Genomic DNA, 14,197 nt, shown 5'->3' on the forward strand with positions numbered 1-14,197 from the left:
CAGACCTCTTCTTCTGGGAAAAAGGTTCCAATTAAAATAGCAAATGAAACATTTTCAAATGTAACTATGTAGTTGTCTAACCTGGTCCCAGATCTGTTTGTTATCTTTCCAACTCCATTGATCACTATATACTGTAGTTGTCTAACCTGGTCCCAGATCTGTTTGTTATCTTTCCAACTCCATTGAGCACTATATACTGTAGTTGCCAAGCCTGGTCCCAGATCTGTTTGTTCTCTTTCCAACTCCATTGATCACTATATACTGTAGTTGTCTAACCTGGTCCCAGATCTGTTTGTTCTCTTTCCAACTCCATTGATCACTATATACTGTAGTTGTCTAACCTGGTCCCAGATCTGTTTGTTCTCTTTCCAACTCCATTGATCACTATATACTGTAGTTGCCTGGCCTGGTCCCAGATCTGTTTGTTCTCTTTCCAACTCCATTGATCACTATATACTGTAGTTGCCTAGCCTGGTCCCAGATCTGTTTGTTCTCTTTCCAACTCCATTGATCACTATATACTGTAGTTGCCTGGCCTGGTCCCAGATCTGTTTGTTCTCTTTCCAACTCCATTGATCACTATATACTGTAGTTGCCTAGCCTGGTCCCAGATCTGTTTGTTCTCTTTCCAACTCCATTGATCACTATCAAGCCATGACAATGAGTGACAATGAGATTTAATAATACCACAAACAGACTGCCGCTTAGGCTCATAGTTGCCTAGGTCTTCTAATGTAATCGTTGTACGTAATTTAATTAGTTAAGTTGAATACTCGCTGTTAGTGAAGCTATTAGCTGGACCTTACAGGTAACTACCAAAATAAAGGAAACACCAACATAATGTGTGTTAACAGGGCGTTGGGCACCACGAAATGCCAGAACTGCTTCAATGCACATAGACTCTACAGTGTCTAGACTCTACAGTGTCTAGAACTCTATTGTTTGGTTGATGGTGGTGGAAACGTTCTCTCAGGTGTTGATCCTGAGTCTCCCTTAAGGGTTCAACTGGGTTGAGATCTGGTGACTGAGACAGCCAGGGCATATGGTTTACATAGCTTTCATGCTCATCAAACCATTCAGTGACCTCTCATACCCTGTGGATGGGGGCATTATCATCCTGGAAGAGACCACTCCCATCAGGATAGACATTATTCACCACAGGTTGAAGGTGATCACTCAGAATGGCTGTGTATTTACTGGTGTTTACCTTGGTCTCTAAGTGGTTGAGTGGACCTAAACCACGCCAGGAAAATGCACCCCACAGCATAACAGAGCTGACAGAACCCTCAATTACTCAAGTGTTTCTTTTATTTTGGCAGTTACCTGTACATTCCGAGTTAAGTTTCATTTCCCCTGTAACCAGTCATTTATAGCCAATGAGAGAGTGTTACTAGGCAAAAATAATTCAACTCAGAACACGCAGAGTCTGAATTCTCGTTGGGTGTCACTATTATCAACATCCTTCTGACAATTCACAACATTGGCTGTCTGCCCAGAATCAGAGTTGAGAGCAGAAGAAGAGTTGTTTGAAGATGAAAGCGCATCGAGAACCATTAGTGAGAAGGATGGATGGACAACAGTGAAGTCCAAGAATTGAACAAAAAGGGCAGCAATTGTTGTGGAAAATGAGTCTGTTGAATCGTTGCTTGTCGGAGTATGTTTTTTTGTTGATAAAGATGTTTATTTGGGAAACTCGTTTGAAGTCACAAGGATGGTGAAGAAGCTTTGGGAAAAGTGGATGCAGTCAAAGTAGATGTCACTTTAATATAGTACCTTGATTTACTCATCTCATATGTATATACAGTATTCTATACCATCTACACGGAACCCAAACCGGCTGTGCGACATCGTAGATACATTTATTTCGTCCCCCCACACCACACGCAGGTTAAAATATCAAAACAAACTCTGAACCAATGACATTCATTTGGGGACCGGTTGAAAAGCATTAAACATGTATGGCAACTTGCTAACTAATTTGTCCTATTTAGCTAGCTGGCACTTGCTAACTAATTTGTCCTATTTAGCTAGCTGGCACTTGCTAACTAATTTGTCCTATTTAGCTAGCTGGCACTTGCTAACTAATTTGTCCTATTTAGCTAGCTGGCAATGGCTAACTAATTTGGCCTATTTAGCTAGCTGGCACTTGCTAACTAATTTGTCCTATTTAGCTAGCTGGCACTTGCTAACTAATTTGGCCTATTTAGCTAGCTGGCACTTGCTAACTAATTTGTCCTATTTAGCTAGCTGGCACTTGCTAACTAATTTGGCCTATTTAGCTAGCTGGCACTTGCTAACTAATTTGTCCTATTTAGCTAGCTGGCACTTGCTAACTAATTTGGCCTATTTAGCTAGCTGGCACTTGCTAACTAATTTGTCCTATTTAGCTAGCTTGCTTATATATTCTTATTCCTTTCCTTTACTTAGATTTGTGTGAATTAGGTATTTGATAGATATTACCTGTTAATAATTAATTACCTGAAATGCACAAGCATTTCTCTACAATCGCAATAACATCTGTTAAACATGTGTATGTTACCAATAACATCTGTTAAACATGTGTATGTTACCAATAACATCTGCTAACCATGTGTATGTTACCAATAACATCTGTTAAACATGTGTATGTGACCAATAACATCTGCTAACCATGTGTATGTGACCAATAACATCTGCTAACCATGTGTATGTGACCAATAACATCTGCTAACCATGTGTATGTGACCAATAACATCTGCTAACCATGTGTATGTGACCAATAACATCTGCTAACCATGTGTATGTGACCAATAACATCTGCTAACCATGTGTATGTGTATGTGACCAATAGCATTTGATGTGATTTGATTTGATATCGTTTATAAAGCTGGGAGGTATTAAGAAGTAAGAATTACAAGAATATACAATAATATATATATACAATAATATATAAAGCTGTATAAGATACGCTGATGCAACACGATGCAATGCAAGAAATGTACAAGAATTTGCCACGTTTCAAGTGTTTGCAGACGGAAGGAATATGTTATTGAAGAGTCTGTGAATGTAACATGTTGCAAATCTGGCGTGGATCATATTCCCTAATTCCCAGAGTGCCCTGTTAGGGTGAAAGATGTTGAGGGGTCGGGGATCAGGGCTGTACAACAAATCTCCTATGTGGAGGCAGTGAAGAGAGTTGAAAGGGCAAGAGGTCACAGTTCTGAAGAAGAGATGGAGGTTGATGCACCGTAAACAGTTGCAAATGTTATACAGTGGGGCAAAATAGTATTTAGTCAGCCACCAATTGTGCAAGTTCTCCCACTTAATGAGATGAGAGAGGCCTGTAATTTTCATCATAGGTACACTTCAACTATGACAGACAAAATTAGAAAAAAAAATCCAGAAAATCACATTGTAGGATTTTTTATTAATTTATTTGCAAATGATGGTGTAGGGTGCCATTTGTGACTCATGCGACATGTGCCGATGTCTCTTAAGATAAATATCTTATAAATATCTTATATTTAGTAGTGCACTAGGGTCCTGGTTAAAGTAGTGCACTAGGGTCCTGGTTAAAGTAGTGCACTAGGGTCCTGGTAGAAAGTAGTGCACTAGGGTCCTGGTTAAAGTAGTGCACTAGGGGCCTGGTAGAAAGTAGTGCACTAGGGTCCTGGTAGAAAGTAGTGCTCTAGGGTCCTGGTTAAAGTAGTGCTCTAGGCTCCTGGTAGAAAGTAGTGCACTAGGGTCCTGGTTAAAGTAGTGCTCTAGGGTCCTGGTAGAAAGTAGTGCACTAGGGTCCTGGTAGAAAGTAGTGCTCTAGGGTCCTGGTTAAAGTAGTGCTCTAGGGTCCTGGTAGAAAGTAGTGCACTAGGGTCCTGGTTAAAGTAGTGCACTAGGAGCCTGGTAGAAAGTAGTGCACTAGGGTCCTGGTAGAAAGTAGTGCACTAGGGGCCTGGTAGAAAGTAGTGCACTAGGGGCCTGGTAGAAAGTAGTGCACTAGGGGCCTGGTAGAAAGTAGTGCACTAGGGGCCTGGTAGAAAGTAGTGCACTAGGGGCCTGGTAGAAAGTAGTGCACTAGGGTCCTGGTAGAAAGTAGTGCACTAGGGTCCTGGTAGAAAGTAGTGCACTAGGGTCCTGGTAGAAAGTAGTGCACTAGGGGCCTGGTAGAAAGTAGTGCACTAGGATCCTGGTAGAAAGTAGTGCACTAGGGGCCTGGTAGAAAGTAGTGCACTAGGGGCCTGGTAGAAAGTAGTGCACTAGGGTCCTGGTAGAAAGTAGTGCTCTAGGGTCCTGGTAGAAAGTAGTGCTCTAGGGTCCTGGTAGAAAGTAGTGCACTAGGGTCCTGGTAGAAAGTAGTGCACTAGGGTCCTGGTAGAAAGTAGTGCTCTAGGGTCCTGGTAGAAAGTAGTGCTCTAGGTCCTGGTAGAAAGTAGTGCTCTAGGGTCCTGGTAGAAAGTAGTGCACTAGGGTCCTGGTAGAAAGTAGTGCACTAGGGTCCTGGTAGAAAGTAGTGCTCTAGGGTCCTGGTAGAAAGTAGTGCTCTAGGGTCCTGGTAGAAAGTAGTGCACTAGGTCCTGGTAGAAAGTAGTGCACTAGGGTCCTGGTAGAAAGTAGTGCACTAGGGTCCTGGTAGAAAGTAGTGCACTAGGGTCCTGGTAGAAAGTAGTGCACTAGGGTCCTGGTAGAAAGTAGTGCACTAGGGTCCTGGTAGAAAGTAGTGCACTAGGATCCTGGTAGAAAGTAGTGCTCTAGGGTCCTGGTAGAAAGTAGTGCACTAGGGGCCTGGTAGAAAGTAGTGCACTAGGGTCCTAGTTAAAGTAGTGCACTAGGATCCTGGTAGAAAGTAGTGCTCTAGGGTCCTGGTAGAAAGTAGTGCACTATGGTCCTGGTAGAAAGTAGTGCACTAGGGTCCTGGTAGAAAGTAGTGCACTATTAACGGAATATGGTGCCATTTGTGACTCATGCTACATGTGCCGATGTCTCTTTAGATAAATATCTTATATTTTACAACATGTCCTTTGTTGTCCAATGGAACAATGATGAATTAGTTTAGCATGTTTCCAACCAGGAAAGAGAAACTGTAGATAATTGCCATGATTAAATCAGTCATGAGATGTTCAGGGGTTATTTCAGGTCAGACTCACTAGATGGTGACGATAGTAGCTGCTATTATTTGTCCTGTTTCACACTTGTACATGTGTTTCTCACATATCCCAACACCCACAGAGAGCTGGGGTCTTTAGACAGGGTCAGACATTATCAACACCCACAGAGAGCTGGGGTCTTTAGACAGGGTCAGACATTATCAACACCCACAGAGAGCTGGGGTCTTTAGACAGGGTCAGACATTATCAACACCCACAGAGAGCTGGGGTCTTTAGACAGGGTCAGACATTATCAACACCCACAGAGAGCTGGGGTCTTTAGATAGGGTCAGACATTATCAACACCCACAGAGAGCTGGGGTCTTTAGACAGGGTCAGACATTATCAACACCCACAGAGAGCTGGGGTCTTTAGACAGGGTCAGACATTATCAACACCCACAGAGAGCTGGGGTCTTTAGACAGGGTCAGACATTATCAACACCCACAGAGAGCTGGGGTCTTTAGACAGGGTCAGACATTATCAACACCCACAGAGAGCTGGGGTCTTTAGACAGGGTCAGACATTATCAACACCCACAGAGAGCTGGGGTCTTTAGACAGGGTCAGACATTATCAACACCACAGAGAGCTGGGGTCTTTAGACAGGGTCAGACATTATCAACACCCACAGAGAGCTGGGGTCTTTAGACAGGGTCAGACATGATCAACACCCACAGAGAGCTGGGGTCTTTAGACAGGGTCAGACATTATCAACACCCACAGAGAGCTGGAGTCTTTAGACAGGGTCAGACATTATCAACACCCACAGAGAGCTGGGGTCTTTAGACAGGGTCAGACATTATCAATGCCCACAGAGAGCTGGGGTCTTTAGACAGGGTCAGACATTATCAACACCCACAGAGAGCTGGGGTCTTTAGACAGGGTCAGACATTATCAACACCCACAGAGAGCTGGGGTCTTTAGACAGGGTCAGACATTATCAATGCCCACAGAGAGCTGGAGTCTTTAGACAGGGTCAGACATTATCAACACCCACAGAGAGCTGGGGTCTTTAGACAGGGTCAGACATTATCAACACCCACAGAGAGCTGGGGTCTTTAGACAGGGTCAGACATTATCAACACCCACAGAGAGCTGGAGTCTTTAGACAGGGTCAGACATTATCAACACCCACAGAGAGCTGGGGTCTTTAGACAGGGTCAGACATTATCAACACCCACAGAGAGCTGGGGTCTTTAGACAGGGTCAGACATTATCAACACCCACAGAGAGCTGGGGTCTTTAGACAGGGTCAGACATTATCAACACCCACAGAGAGCTGGGGTCTTTAGACAGGGTCAGACATTATCAACACCCACAGAGAGCTGGGGTCTTTAGACAGGGTCAGACATTATCAACACCCACAGAGAGCTGGGGTCTTTAGACAGGGTCAGACATTATCAATGCCCACAGAGAGCTGGGGTCTTTAGACAGGGTCAAACATTATCAACACCCACAGAGAGCTGGAGTCTTTAGACAGGGTCAGACATTATCAATACCCACAGAGAGCTGGGGTCTTTAGACAGGGTCAGACATTATCAACACCCACAGAGAGCTGGGGTCTTTAGACAGGGTCAGACATTATCAACACCCACAGAGAGCTGGAGTCTTTAGACAGGGTCAGACATTATCAACACCCACAGAGAGCTGGAGTCTTTAGACAGGGTCAGACATTATCAACACCCACAGAGAGCTGGGTCTTTAGACAGGGTCAGACATTATCAACACCCACAGAGAGCTGGAGTCTTTAGACAGGGTCAGACATTATCAACACCCACAGAGAGCTGGGATCTTTAGACAGGGTCAGACATGATCAATGACATCCCTGAAGCCATTGAGGTGAAGTGCCTTGCTCAAGGGCACACAGACAAATGTTTCACCTTGTCTGCTCCTGGAGTTGAACTAGCGACCTTACGAATCCCAGCCTGTCTGTCTATACAGTATTGGATTGAATCCCAGCCTGTGTGTGTCTATACAGTATTGGATTGAATCTCAGCCTGTGTGTGTCTATACAGTATTGGACTGAATCTCAGCCTATGTGTGTCTATACAGTATTGGATTGAATCCCAGCCTGTGTGTCTATACAGTACTGGATTGAATCCCAGCCTGTGTGTGTCTATACAGTATTGGATTGAATCCCAGCCTGTGTGTCTGTACAGTATTGGACTGAATCCCAGCCTGTGTGTCTATACAGTATTGGATTGAATCTCAGCATATGTGTGTCTATACAGTATTGGATTGAATCCCAGCCTGTGTGTCTATACAGTATTGGACTGAATCCCAGCCTATGTGTGTCTATACAGTATTGGATTGAATCTCAGCCTATGTGTGTCTATACAGTATTGGATTGAATCTCAGCATATGTGTGTCTATACAGTATTGGATTGAATCCCAACCTGTGTGTCTATACAGTATTGGACTGAATCCCAGCCTATGTGTGTCTATACAGTATTGGATTGAATCTCAGCCTATGTGTGTCTATACAGTATTGGATTGAATCTCAGCCTGTGTGTGTCTATACAGTATTGGATTGAATCTCAGCATATGTGTGTCTATACAGTATTGGATTGAATCCCAGCCTGTGTGTGTCTATACAGTATTGGATTGAATCCCAGCCTGTGTGTCTATACAGTATTGGACTGAATCCCAGCCTGTGTGTGTCTATACAGTATTGGATTGAATCCCAGCCTATGTGTGTCTATACAGTATTGGACTGAATCTCAGCCTATGTGTGTCTATACAGTATTGGATTGAATCCCAGCCTGTGTGTCTATACAGTACTGGATTGAATCCCAGCCTGTGTGTGTCTATACAGTATTGGATTGAATCTCAGCCTGTGTGTGTCTATACAGTATTGGACTGAATCTCAGCCTATGTGTGTCTATACAGTATTGGATTGAATCCCAGCCTGTGTGTCTATACAGTATTGGATTGAATCCCAGCCTATGTGTCTATACAGTATTGGATTGAATCCCAGCCTATGTGTGTCTATACAGTATTGGATTGAATCCCAGCCTATGTGTCTATACAGTATTGGATTGAATCCCAGCCTATGTGTCTATACAGTATTGGACTGAATCCCAGCCTGTGTGTCTATACAGTATTGGATTGAATCCCAGCCTGTGTGTCTATACAGTATTGGACTGAATCCCAGCCTGTGTGTCTATACAGTATTGGATTGAATCCCAGCCTGTGTGTCTGTACAGTATTGGACTGAATCCCAGCCTGTGTGTCTATACAGTATTGGACTGAATCCCAGCCTGTGTGTCTATACAGTATTGGATTGAATCCCAGCCTGTGTGTCTGTACAGTATTGGACTGAATCCCAGCCTGTGTGTCTATACAGTATTGGATTGAATCCCAGCCTATGTGTCTATACAGTATTGGACTGAATCCCAGCCTGTGTGTCTATACAGTATTGGATTGAATCCCAGCCTATGTGTCTATACAGTATTGGACTGAATCCCAGCCTGTGTGTCTATACAGTATTGGATTGAATCCCAGCCTATGTGTGTCTATACAGTATTGGATTGAATCCCAGCCTATGTGTCTATACAGTATTGGACTGAATCCCAGCCTGTGTGTCTATACAGTATTGGATTGAATCCCAGCCTATGTGTGTCTATACAGTATTGGATTGAATCCCAGCCTATGTGTGTCTATACAGTATTGGATTGAATCCCAGCCTATGTGTGTCTATACAGTATTGGATTGAATCCCAGCCTATGTGTCTATACAGTATTGGATTGAATCCCAGCATATGTCTGTCTGTATAGTATTGGATTGAATCCCAGCCTATGTCTGTCTGTGTAGTATTGGATTGAATCTCAGCCTATGTCTGTCTGTATAGTATTGGATTGAATCCCAGCCTATGTGTCTGTCTGTACAGTATTGGATTGAATCCCAGCCTGTGTGTCTATACAGTATTGATTGAATCCCAGCCTATGTGTGTCTATACAGTATTGGGTTGAATCTCAGCCTATGTGTCTGTCTATACAGTATTGGATTGAATCCCAGCCTGTGTGTGTCTATACAGTATTGGGTTGAATCTCAGCCTATGTGTCTGTCTATACAGTATTGGACTGAATCCCAGCCTATGTGTCTGTCTATACAGTATTGGATTGAATCTCAGCCTATGTGTGTCTATACAGTATTGGATTTAATCCCAGCCTGTGTGTCTATACAGTATTGGATTGAATCCCAGCCTGTGTGTCTATACAGTATTGGATTGAATCTCAGCCTGTGTGTGTCTATACAGTATTGGACTGAATCCCAGCCTGTGTGTGTCTATACAGTACTGGATTGAATCCCAGCCTGTGTGTGTCTATACAGTATTGGATTGAATCTCAGCATATGTGTGTCTATACAGTATTGGATTGAATCTCAGCATATGTGTGTCTATACAGTATTGGATTGAATCTCAGCCTATGTGTGTCTATACAGTATTGGATTGAATCCCAGCATATGTGTGTCTATACAGTTGACCATAATTTCTCATGTTGATATTGGAGTCTCTTCTAGTTCTAAAGCACAGTTGTGTTCTAATACAGTATAATGGAACCCTTCTACTTTCAAATTAATAGACTTCTATATTTATACAATATATAATCCCTCCATATCCCTTTCAGTAGGTCAACGATACAAAATCCCTCTTTGTAATTGTTAAAGTAATGTTCTTGTCCCAGAAATACAGTAATGAAGTACAGTAGAAATACAGTAATAAGGTACAGCATAAATACAGTAATGAGGTACAGCAGAAATACAGTAATGAAGTACAGTAGAAATACAGTAATGAGGTACAGTATGAATACAGTTGTGACGTACAGTACATTAAAACATTACTCACTGTGTTAATCATGTGGTGTTTAACACTAAGTGTTTAACACTAGAGGGAGAACACACACCAGGGAGGGAGGATAGAGGGAGAACACACACCAGGGAGGGGAGGTAGAGAGAGAACACACACCAGGGAGGGAGGGTAGAGGGAGAACACAGACCAGGGAGGGAAGGTAGAGAGAGAGAACACAGACCAGGGAGGGAGGGTAGAGAGAGAACACAGACCAGGGAGGGAAGGTAGAGAGAGAACACACACCAGGGAGGGAGGGTAGAGGAGAACACAGACCAGGGAGGGAGGGTAGAGAGAGAACACAGACCAGGGAGGGAGGGTAGAGAGAGAACACAGACCAGGGAGGGAAGGTAGAGAGAGAACACACACCAGGGAGGGAGGGTAGAGGGAGAACACAGACCAGGGAGGGAGGGTAGAGAGAGAACACAGACCAGGGAGGGAGGGTAGAGAGAGAACACAGACCAGGGAGGGAAGGTAGAGAGAGAACACAGACCAGGGAGGGAGGGTAGAGAGAGAACACAGACCAGGGAGGAAGGTAGAGAGAGAACACACACCAGGGAGGGAGGGTAGAGGGAGAACACACACCAGGGAGGGGAGGTAGAGAGAGAACACACACCAGGGAGGGAGGGTAGAGGGAGAACACAGACCAGGGAGGGAGGGTAGAGGGAGAACACAGACCAGGGAGGGAGGGTAGAGAGAGAACACAGACCAGGGAGGGAAGGTAGAGAGAGAGAACACAGACCAGGGAGGGAGGGTAGAGAGAGAACACAGACCAGGGAGGGAGGGTAGAGGGAGAACACAGACCAGGGAGGGAGGGTAGAGGGAGAACACAGACCAGGGAGGGAGGGTAGAGGAGAACACAGACCAGGGAGGGAGGGTAGAGGGAGAACACAGAACAGGGAGGGAGGGTAGAGAGAGAACAGAGACCAGGGAGGGAGGGTAGCGGGAGAACACAGACCAGGGAGGGAGGGTAGAGGGGAGAGGGAGGGTAGAGGGAGAACACAGACCAGGGAGGGAGGGTAGAGGGAGGGTAGAGGGAGAACACAGACCAGGGAGGGAGGGTAGAGGGAGAACACAGACCAGGGAGGGAGGGTAGAGAGAGGGTAGAGGGAGAACACAGACCAGGGAGGGAGGGTAGAGAGAGAACACAGACCAGGGAGGGAGGGTAGAGAGAGGCTAGAGGGAGAACACAGACGAGGAGGGAGGGTAGAGAGAGAACACAGACCAGGGAGGGAAGGTAGAGAGAGAACACAGACCAGGGAGGGAGGGTAGAGAGAGAACACAGACCAGGGAGGGAAGGTAGAGAGAGAACACAGACCAGGGAGGGAGGGTAGAGAGAGGCTAGAGGGAGAACACAGACGAGGGAGGGAAGGTAGAGAGAGAACACAGACCAGGGAGGGAAGGTAGAGAGAGAACACAGACCTGGGAGGGAGGGTAGAGGAGAACACAGACCAGGGAGGGAGGGTAGAGGGAGAACACAGACCAGGGAGGGACGCTAGAGGGAGAACACAGACCAGGGAGGGAAGGTAGAGAGAGGCTAGAGGGAGAACACAGACCAGGGAGGGAGGGTAGAGAGAGGCTAGAGGGAGAACACAGAACAGGGAGGGAGGGTAGAGAGAGAACACAGACCAGGGAGGGAGGGTAGAGGGAGAACACAGACCAGGGAGGGAGGGTAGAGGGAGAACACAGACCAGGGAGGGAAGGTAGAGAGAGAACACAGACCAGGGAGGGAGGGTAGAGAGAGGCTAGAGGGAGAACACACACCAGGGAGGGAGGGTAGAGAGAGAACACAGACCAGGGAGGGAAGGTAGAGAGAGAACACAGACCAGGGAGGGAAGGTAGAGAGAGAACACAGACCAGGGAGGGAGGTAGAGAGAGAACACAGACCAGGGAGGGAAGGTAGAGAGAGAACACAGACCAGGGAGGGAGGGTAGAGGGAGAACACAGACCAGGGAGGGAAGGTAGAGAGAGAACACAGACCAGGGAGGGAGGGTAGAGAGAGGCTAGAGGGAGAACACAGACCAGGGAGGGAAGGTAGAGAGAGAGAGAACACAGACCAGGGAGGGAGGGTAGAGAGAGGCTAGAGGGAGAACACACACCAGGGAGGGGGAGGGTAGAGAGAGAACACAGACCAGGGAGGGAGGGTAGAGAGAGGCTAGAGGGAGAACACACACCAGGGAGGGAAGGTAGAGAGAGGCTAGAGGGAGAACACAGACCAGGGAGGGAGGGTAGAGAGAGGCTAGAGGAGAACACACACCAGGGAGGGAGGGTAGAGAGAGGCTAGAGGGAGAACACAGACCAGGGAGGGAAGGTAGAGAGAGAACACAGACCAGGGAGGGAAGGTAGAGAGAGAACACAGACCAGGGAGGGAGGGTAGAGGGAGAACACAGACCAGGGAGGGAGGGTAGAGGGAGAACACAGACCAGGGAGGGAGGGTAGAGAGAGGGTAGAGGGAGAACACAGACCAGGGAGGGAGGGTAGAGAGAGGGTAGAGGGAGAACACAGACCAGGGAGGGAGGGTAGAGAGAGGGTAGAGGGAGAACACAGACCAGGGAGGGAGGGAGGGTAGAGGGAGAACACAGACCAGGGAGGGAGGGTAGAGGGAGAACACACCAGGGAGGGAGGGTAGAGGGAGGGTAGAGGGAGAACACAGACCAGGGAGGGAGGGTAGAGGGAGAACACAGACCAGGGAGGGAGGGTAGAGGGAGAACACAGACCAGGGAGGGAGGGTAGAGAGAGGGTAGAGGGAGAACACAGACCAGGGAGGGAGGGTAGAAAGAGGCTAGAGGGAGAACACACACCAGGGAGGGAAGGTAGAGAGAGAACACAGACCAGGGAGGGAGGGTAGAGAGAGAACACACACCAGGGAGGGAGGGTAGAGAGAGGCTAGAGGAGAACACACACCAGGGAGGGAGGGTAGAGAGAGGCTAGAGGGAGAACACACACCAGGGAGGGAAGGTAGAGAGAGGCTAGAGGGAGAACACAGACCAGGGAGGGAGGGTAGAGAGAGAACACAGACCAGGGAGGGAAGGTAGAGAGAGAACAGACCAGGGAGGGAGGGTAGAGAGAGGCTAGAGGAGAACACACACCAGGGAGGGAGGGTAGAGAGAGGCTAGAGGGAGAACACACACCAGGGAGGGAGGGTAGAGAGAGGCTAGAGGAGAACACACACCAGGGAGGGAAGGTAGAGAGAGGCTAGAGGGAGAACACAGACCAGGGAGGGAGGGTAGAGAGAGAACACAGACCAGGGAGGGAAGGTAGAGGAGAACACAGACCAGGGAGGGAGGGTAGAGAGAGGCTAGAGGGAGAACACAGACCAGGGAGGGAAGGTAGAGAGAGAACACAGACCAGGGAGGGAGGGTAGAGAGAGGCTAGAGGGAGAACACACACCAGGGAGGGACGGTAGAGAGAGAACACAGACCAGGGAGGGAGGTTAGAGGGAGGGAGAGAGGAGAACACAGACCAGGGAGGGAAGGTAGAGAGAGAACACAGACCAGGGAGGGAAGGTAGAGAGAGGCTAGAGGGAGAACACAGACCAGGGAGGGAGGGTAGAGAGAGGCTAGAGGGAGAACACACACCAGGGAGGGAAGGTAGAGAGAGGCTAGAGGGAGAACACAGACCAGGGAGGGAGGGTAGAGAGAGGCGAGAGGGAGAACACAGACCAGGGAGGGAGGGTAGAGAGAGGCTAGAGGGAGGACACAGACCAGGGAGGGAGGGAGGGAGGGTAGAGAGAGAACACACACCAGGGAGGGAGGGTAGAGAGAGGCTAGAGTGAGAACACAGACCAGGGAGGGAGGGTAGAGAGAGGCTAGAGGAGAACACAGACCAGGGAAGGAGGGTAGAGAGAGAACACAGACCAGGGAGGGAGGCTAGAGAGAGGCTAGAGGGAGAACACAGACCAGGGAGGGAGGGTAGAGAGAGCCTAGAGGGAGAACACAGACCAGGGAGGGGGTAAAGAGAGGCTAGAGGAGAACACAGACCAGGGAGGGAGGGTAGAGAGAGAACACAGACCAGTGAGGGAGGGTAGATACATCAATACTGTAGATTTACTGTACTAGAAACCTAGAATGTCTTTACCCTTTGTAACTTATTATCTCTGAGTTAATGAAACATGATTTCAGATGTTTTCTGTCTGTTTGTTTTTGTTGAGTTATAAATGTCATCCTACAGTATGTTATTATCCCTGAGCCTCTGAATAATAAACATGTTAAATAACTGATCATATT

The 14,197-nt window shown here is 47.1% G+C and overlaps 3 long non-coding RNA genes across 54 annotated transcripts; 2 read left to right on the forward strand and 1 right to left on the reverse strand.

Annotated features, from left to right (window-relative positions):
* The first annotated feature begins 3,259 nt into the window (after nucleotides 1–3,259).
* On the forward strand, nucleotides 3,260–4,777 carry LOC127921742 (uncharacterized). 4 transcript variants are annotated; one of them, XR_008109458.1, is made up of 3 exons: nucleotides 3,260–3,800; nucleotides 4,396–4,550; nucleotides 4,602–4,746. It is a non-coding gene; the product is annotated as an uncharacterized LOC127921742 (long non-coding RNA). The 4 variants fall into 4 exon arrangements; XR_008109456.1 differs by lacking the exon at nucleotides 3,260–3,800 and adding an exon at nucleotides 4,143–4,292 and having other exon boundaries at nucleotides 4,628–4,777; XR_008109457.1 differs by lacking the exon at nucleotides 3,260–3,800 and adding an exon at nucleotides 4,143–4,292 and having other exon boundaries at nucleotides 4,654–4,777.
* A 455-nt stretch (nucleotides 4,778–5,232) lies between these two features.
* LOC127921741 (uncharacterized) lies at nucleotides 5,233–8,988 on the reverse strand. Of its 2 annotated transcripts, none has more exons than XR_008109454.1 (2): nucleotides 7,522–8,988; nucleotides 5,233–7,122 (listed from the first exon to the last, which is right to left on the reverse strand). It is a non-coding gene; the product is annotated as an uncharacterized LOC127921741 (long non-coding RNA). The 2 variants fall into 2 exon arrangements; XR_008109453.1 differs by having other exon boundaries at nucleotides 5,233–7,447.
* Nucleotides 8,989–10,016: 1,028 nt separating this feature from the next.
* LOC127921740 (uncharacterized) lies at nucleotides 10,017–13,911 on the forward strand. Of its 48 annotated transcripts, none has more exons than XR_008109430.1 (10): nucleotides 10,017–10,072; nucleotides 10,322–10,476; nucleotides 10,569–10,692; nucleotides 11,209–11,374; nucleotides 11,498–11,581; nucleotides 11,675–11,809; nucleotides 11,840–12,005; nucleotides 12,283–12,448; nucleotides 13,301–13,373; nucleotides 13,478–13,911. It is a non-coding gene; the product is annotated as an uncharacterized LOC127921740 (long non-coding RNA). The 48 variants fall into 48 exon arrangements; XR_008109452.1 differs by having other exon boundaries at nucleotides 10,043–10,072; nucleotides 10,322–10,414; XR_008109438.1 differs by having other exon boundaries at nucleotides 10,053–10,134; nucleotides 10,290–10,383.
* The last annotated feature ends 286 nt before the right edge of the window (nucleotides 13,912–14,197 follow it).

Source organism: Oncorhynchus keta, unplaced genomic scaffold (genome assembly GCF_023373465.1).
Source record: "Oncorhynchus keta strain PuntledgeMale-10-30-2019 unplaced genomic scaffold, Oket_V2 Un_contig_23409_pilon_pilon, whole genome shotgun sequence".
In the NCBI taxonomy this organism is placed as follows: domain Eukaryota; kingdom Metazoa; phylum Chordata; class Actinopteri; order Salmoniformes; family Salmonidae; genus Oncorhynchus; species Oncorhynchus keta.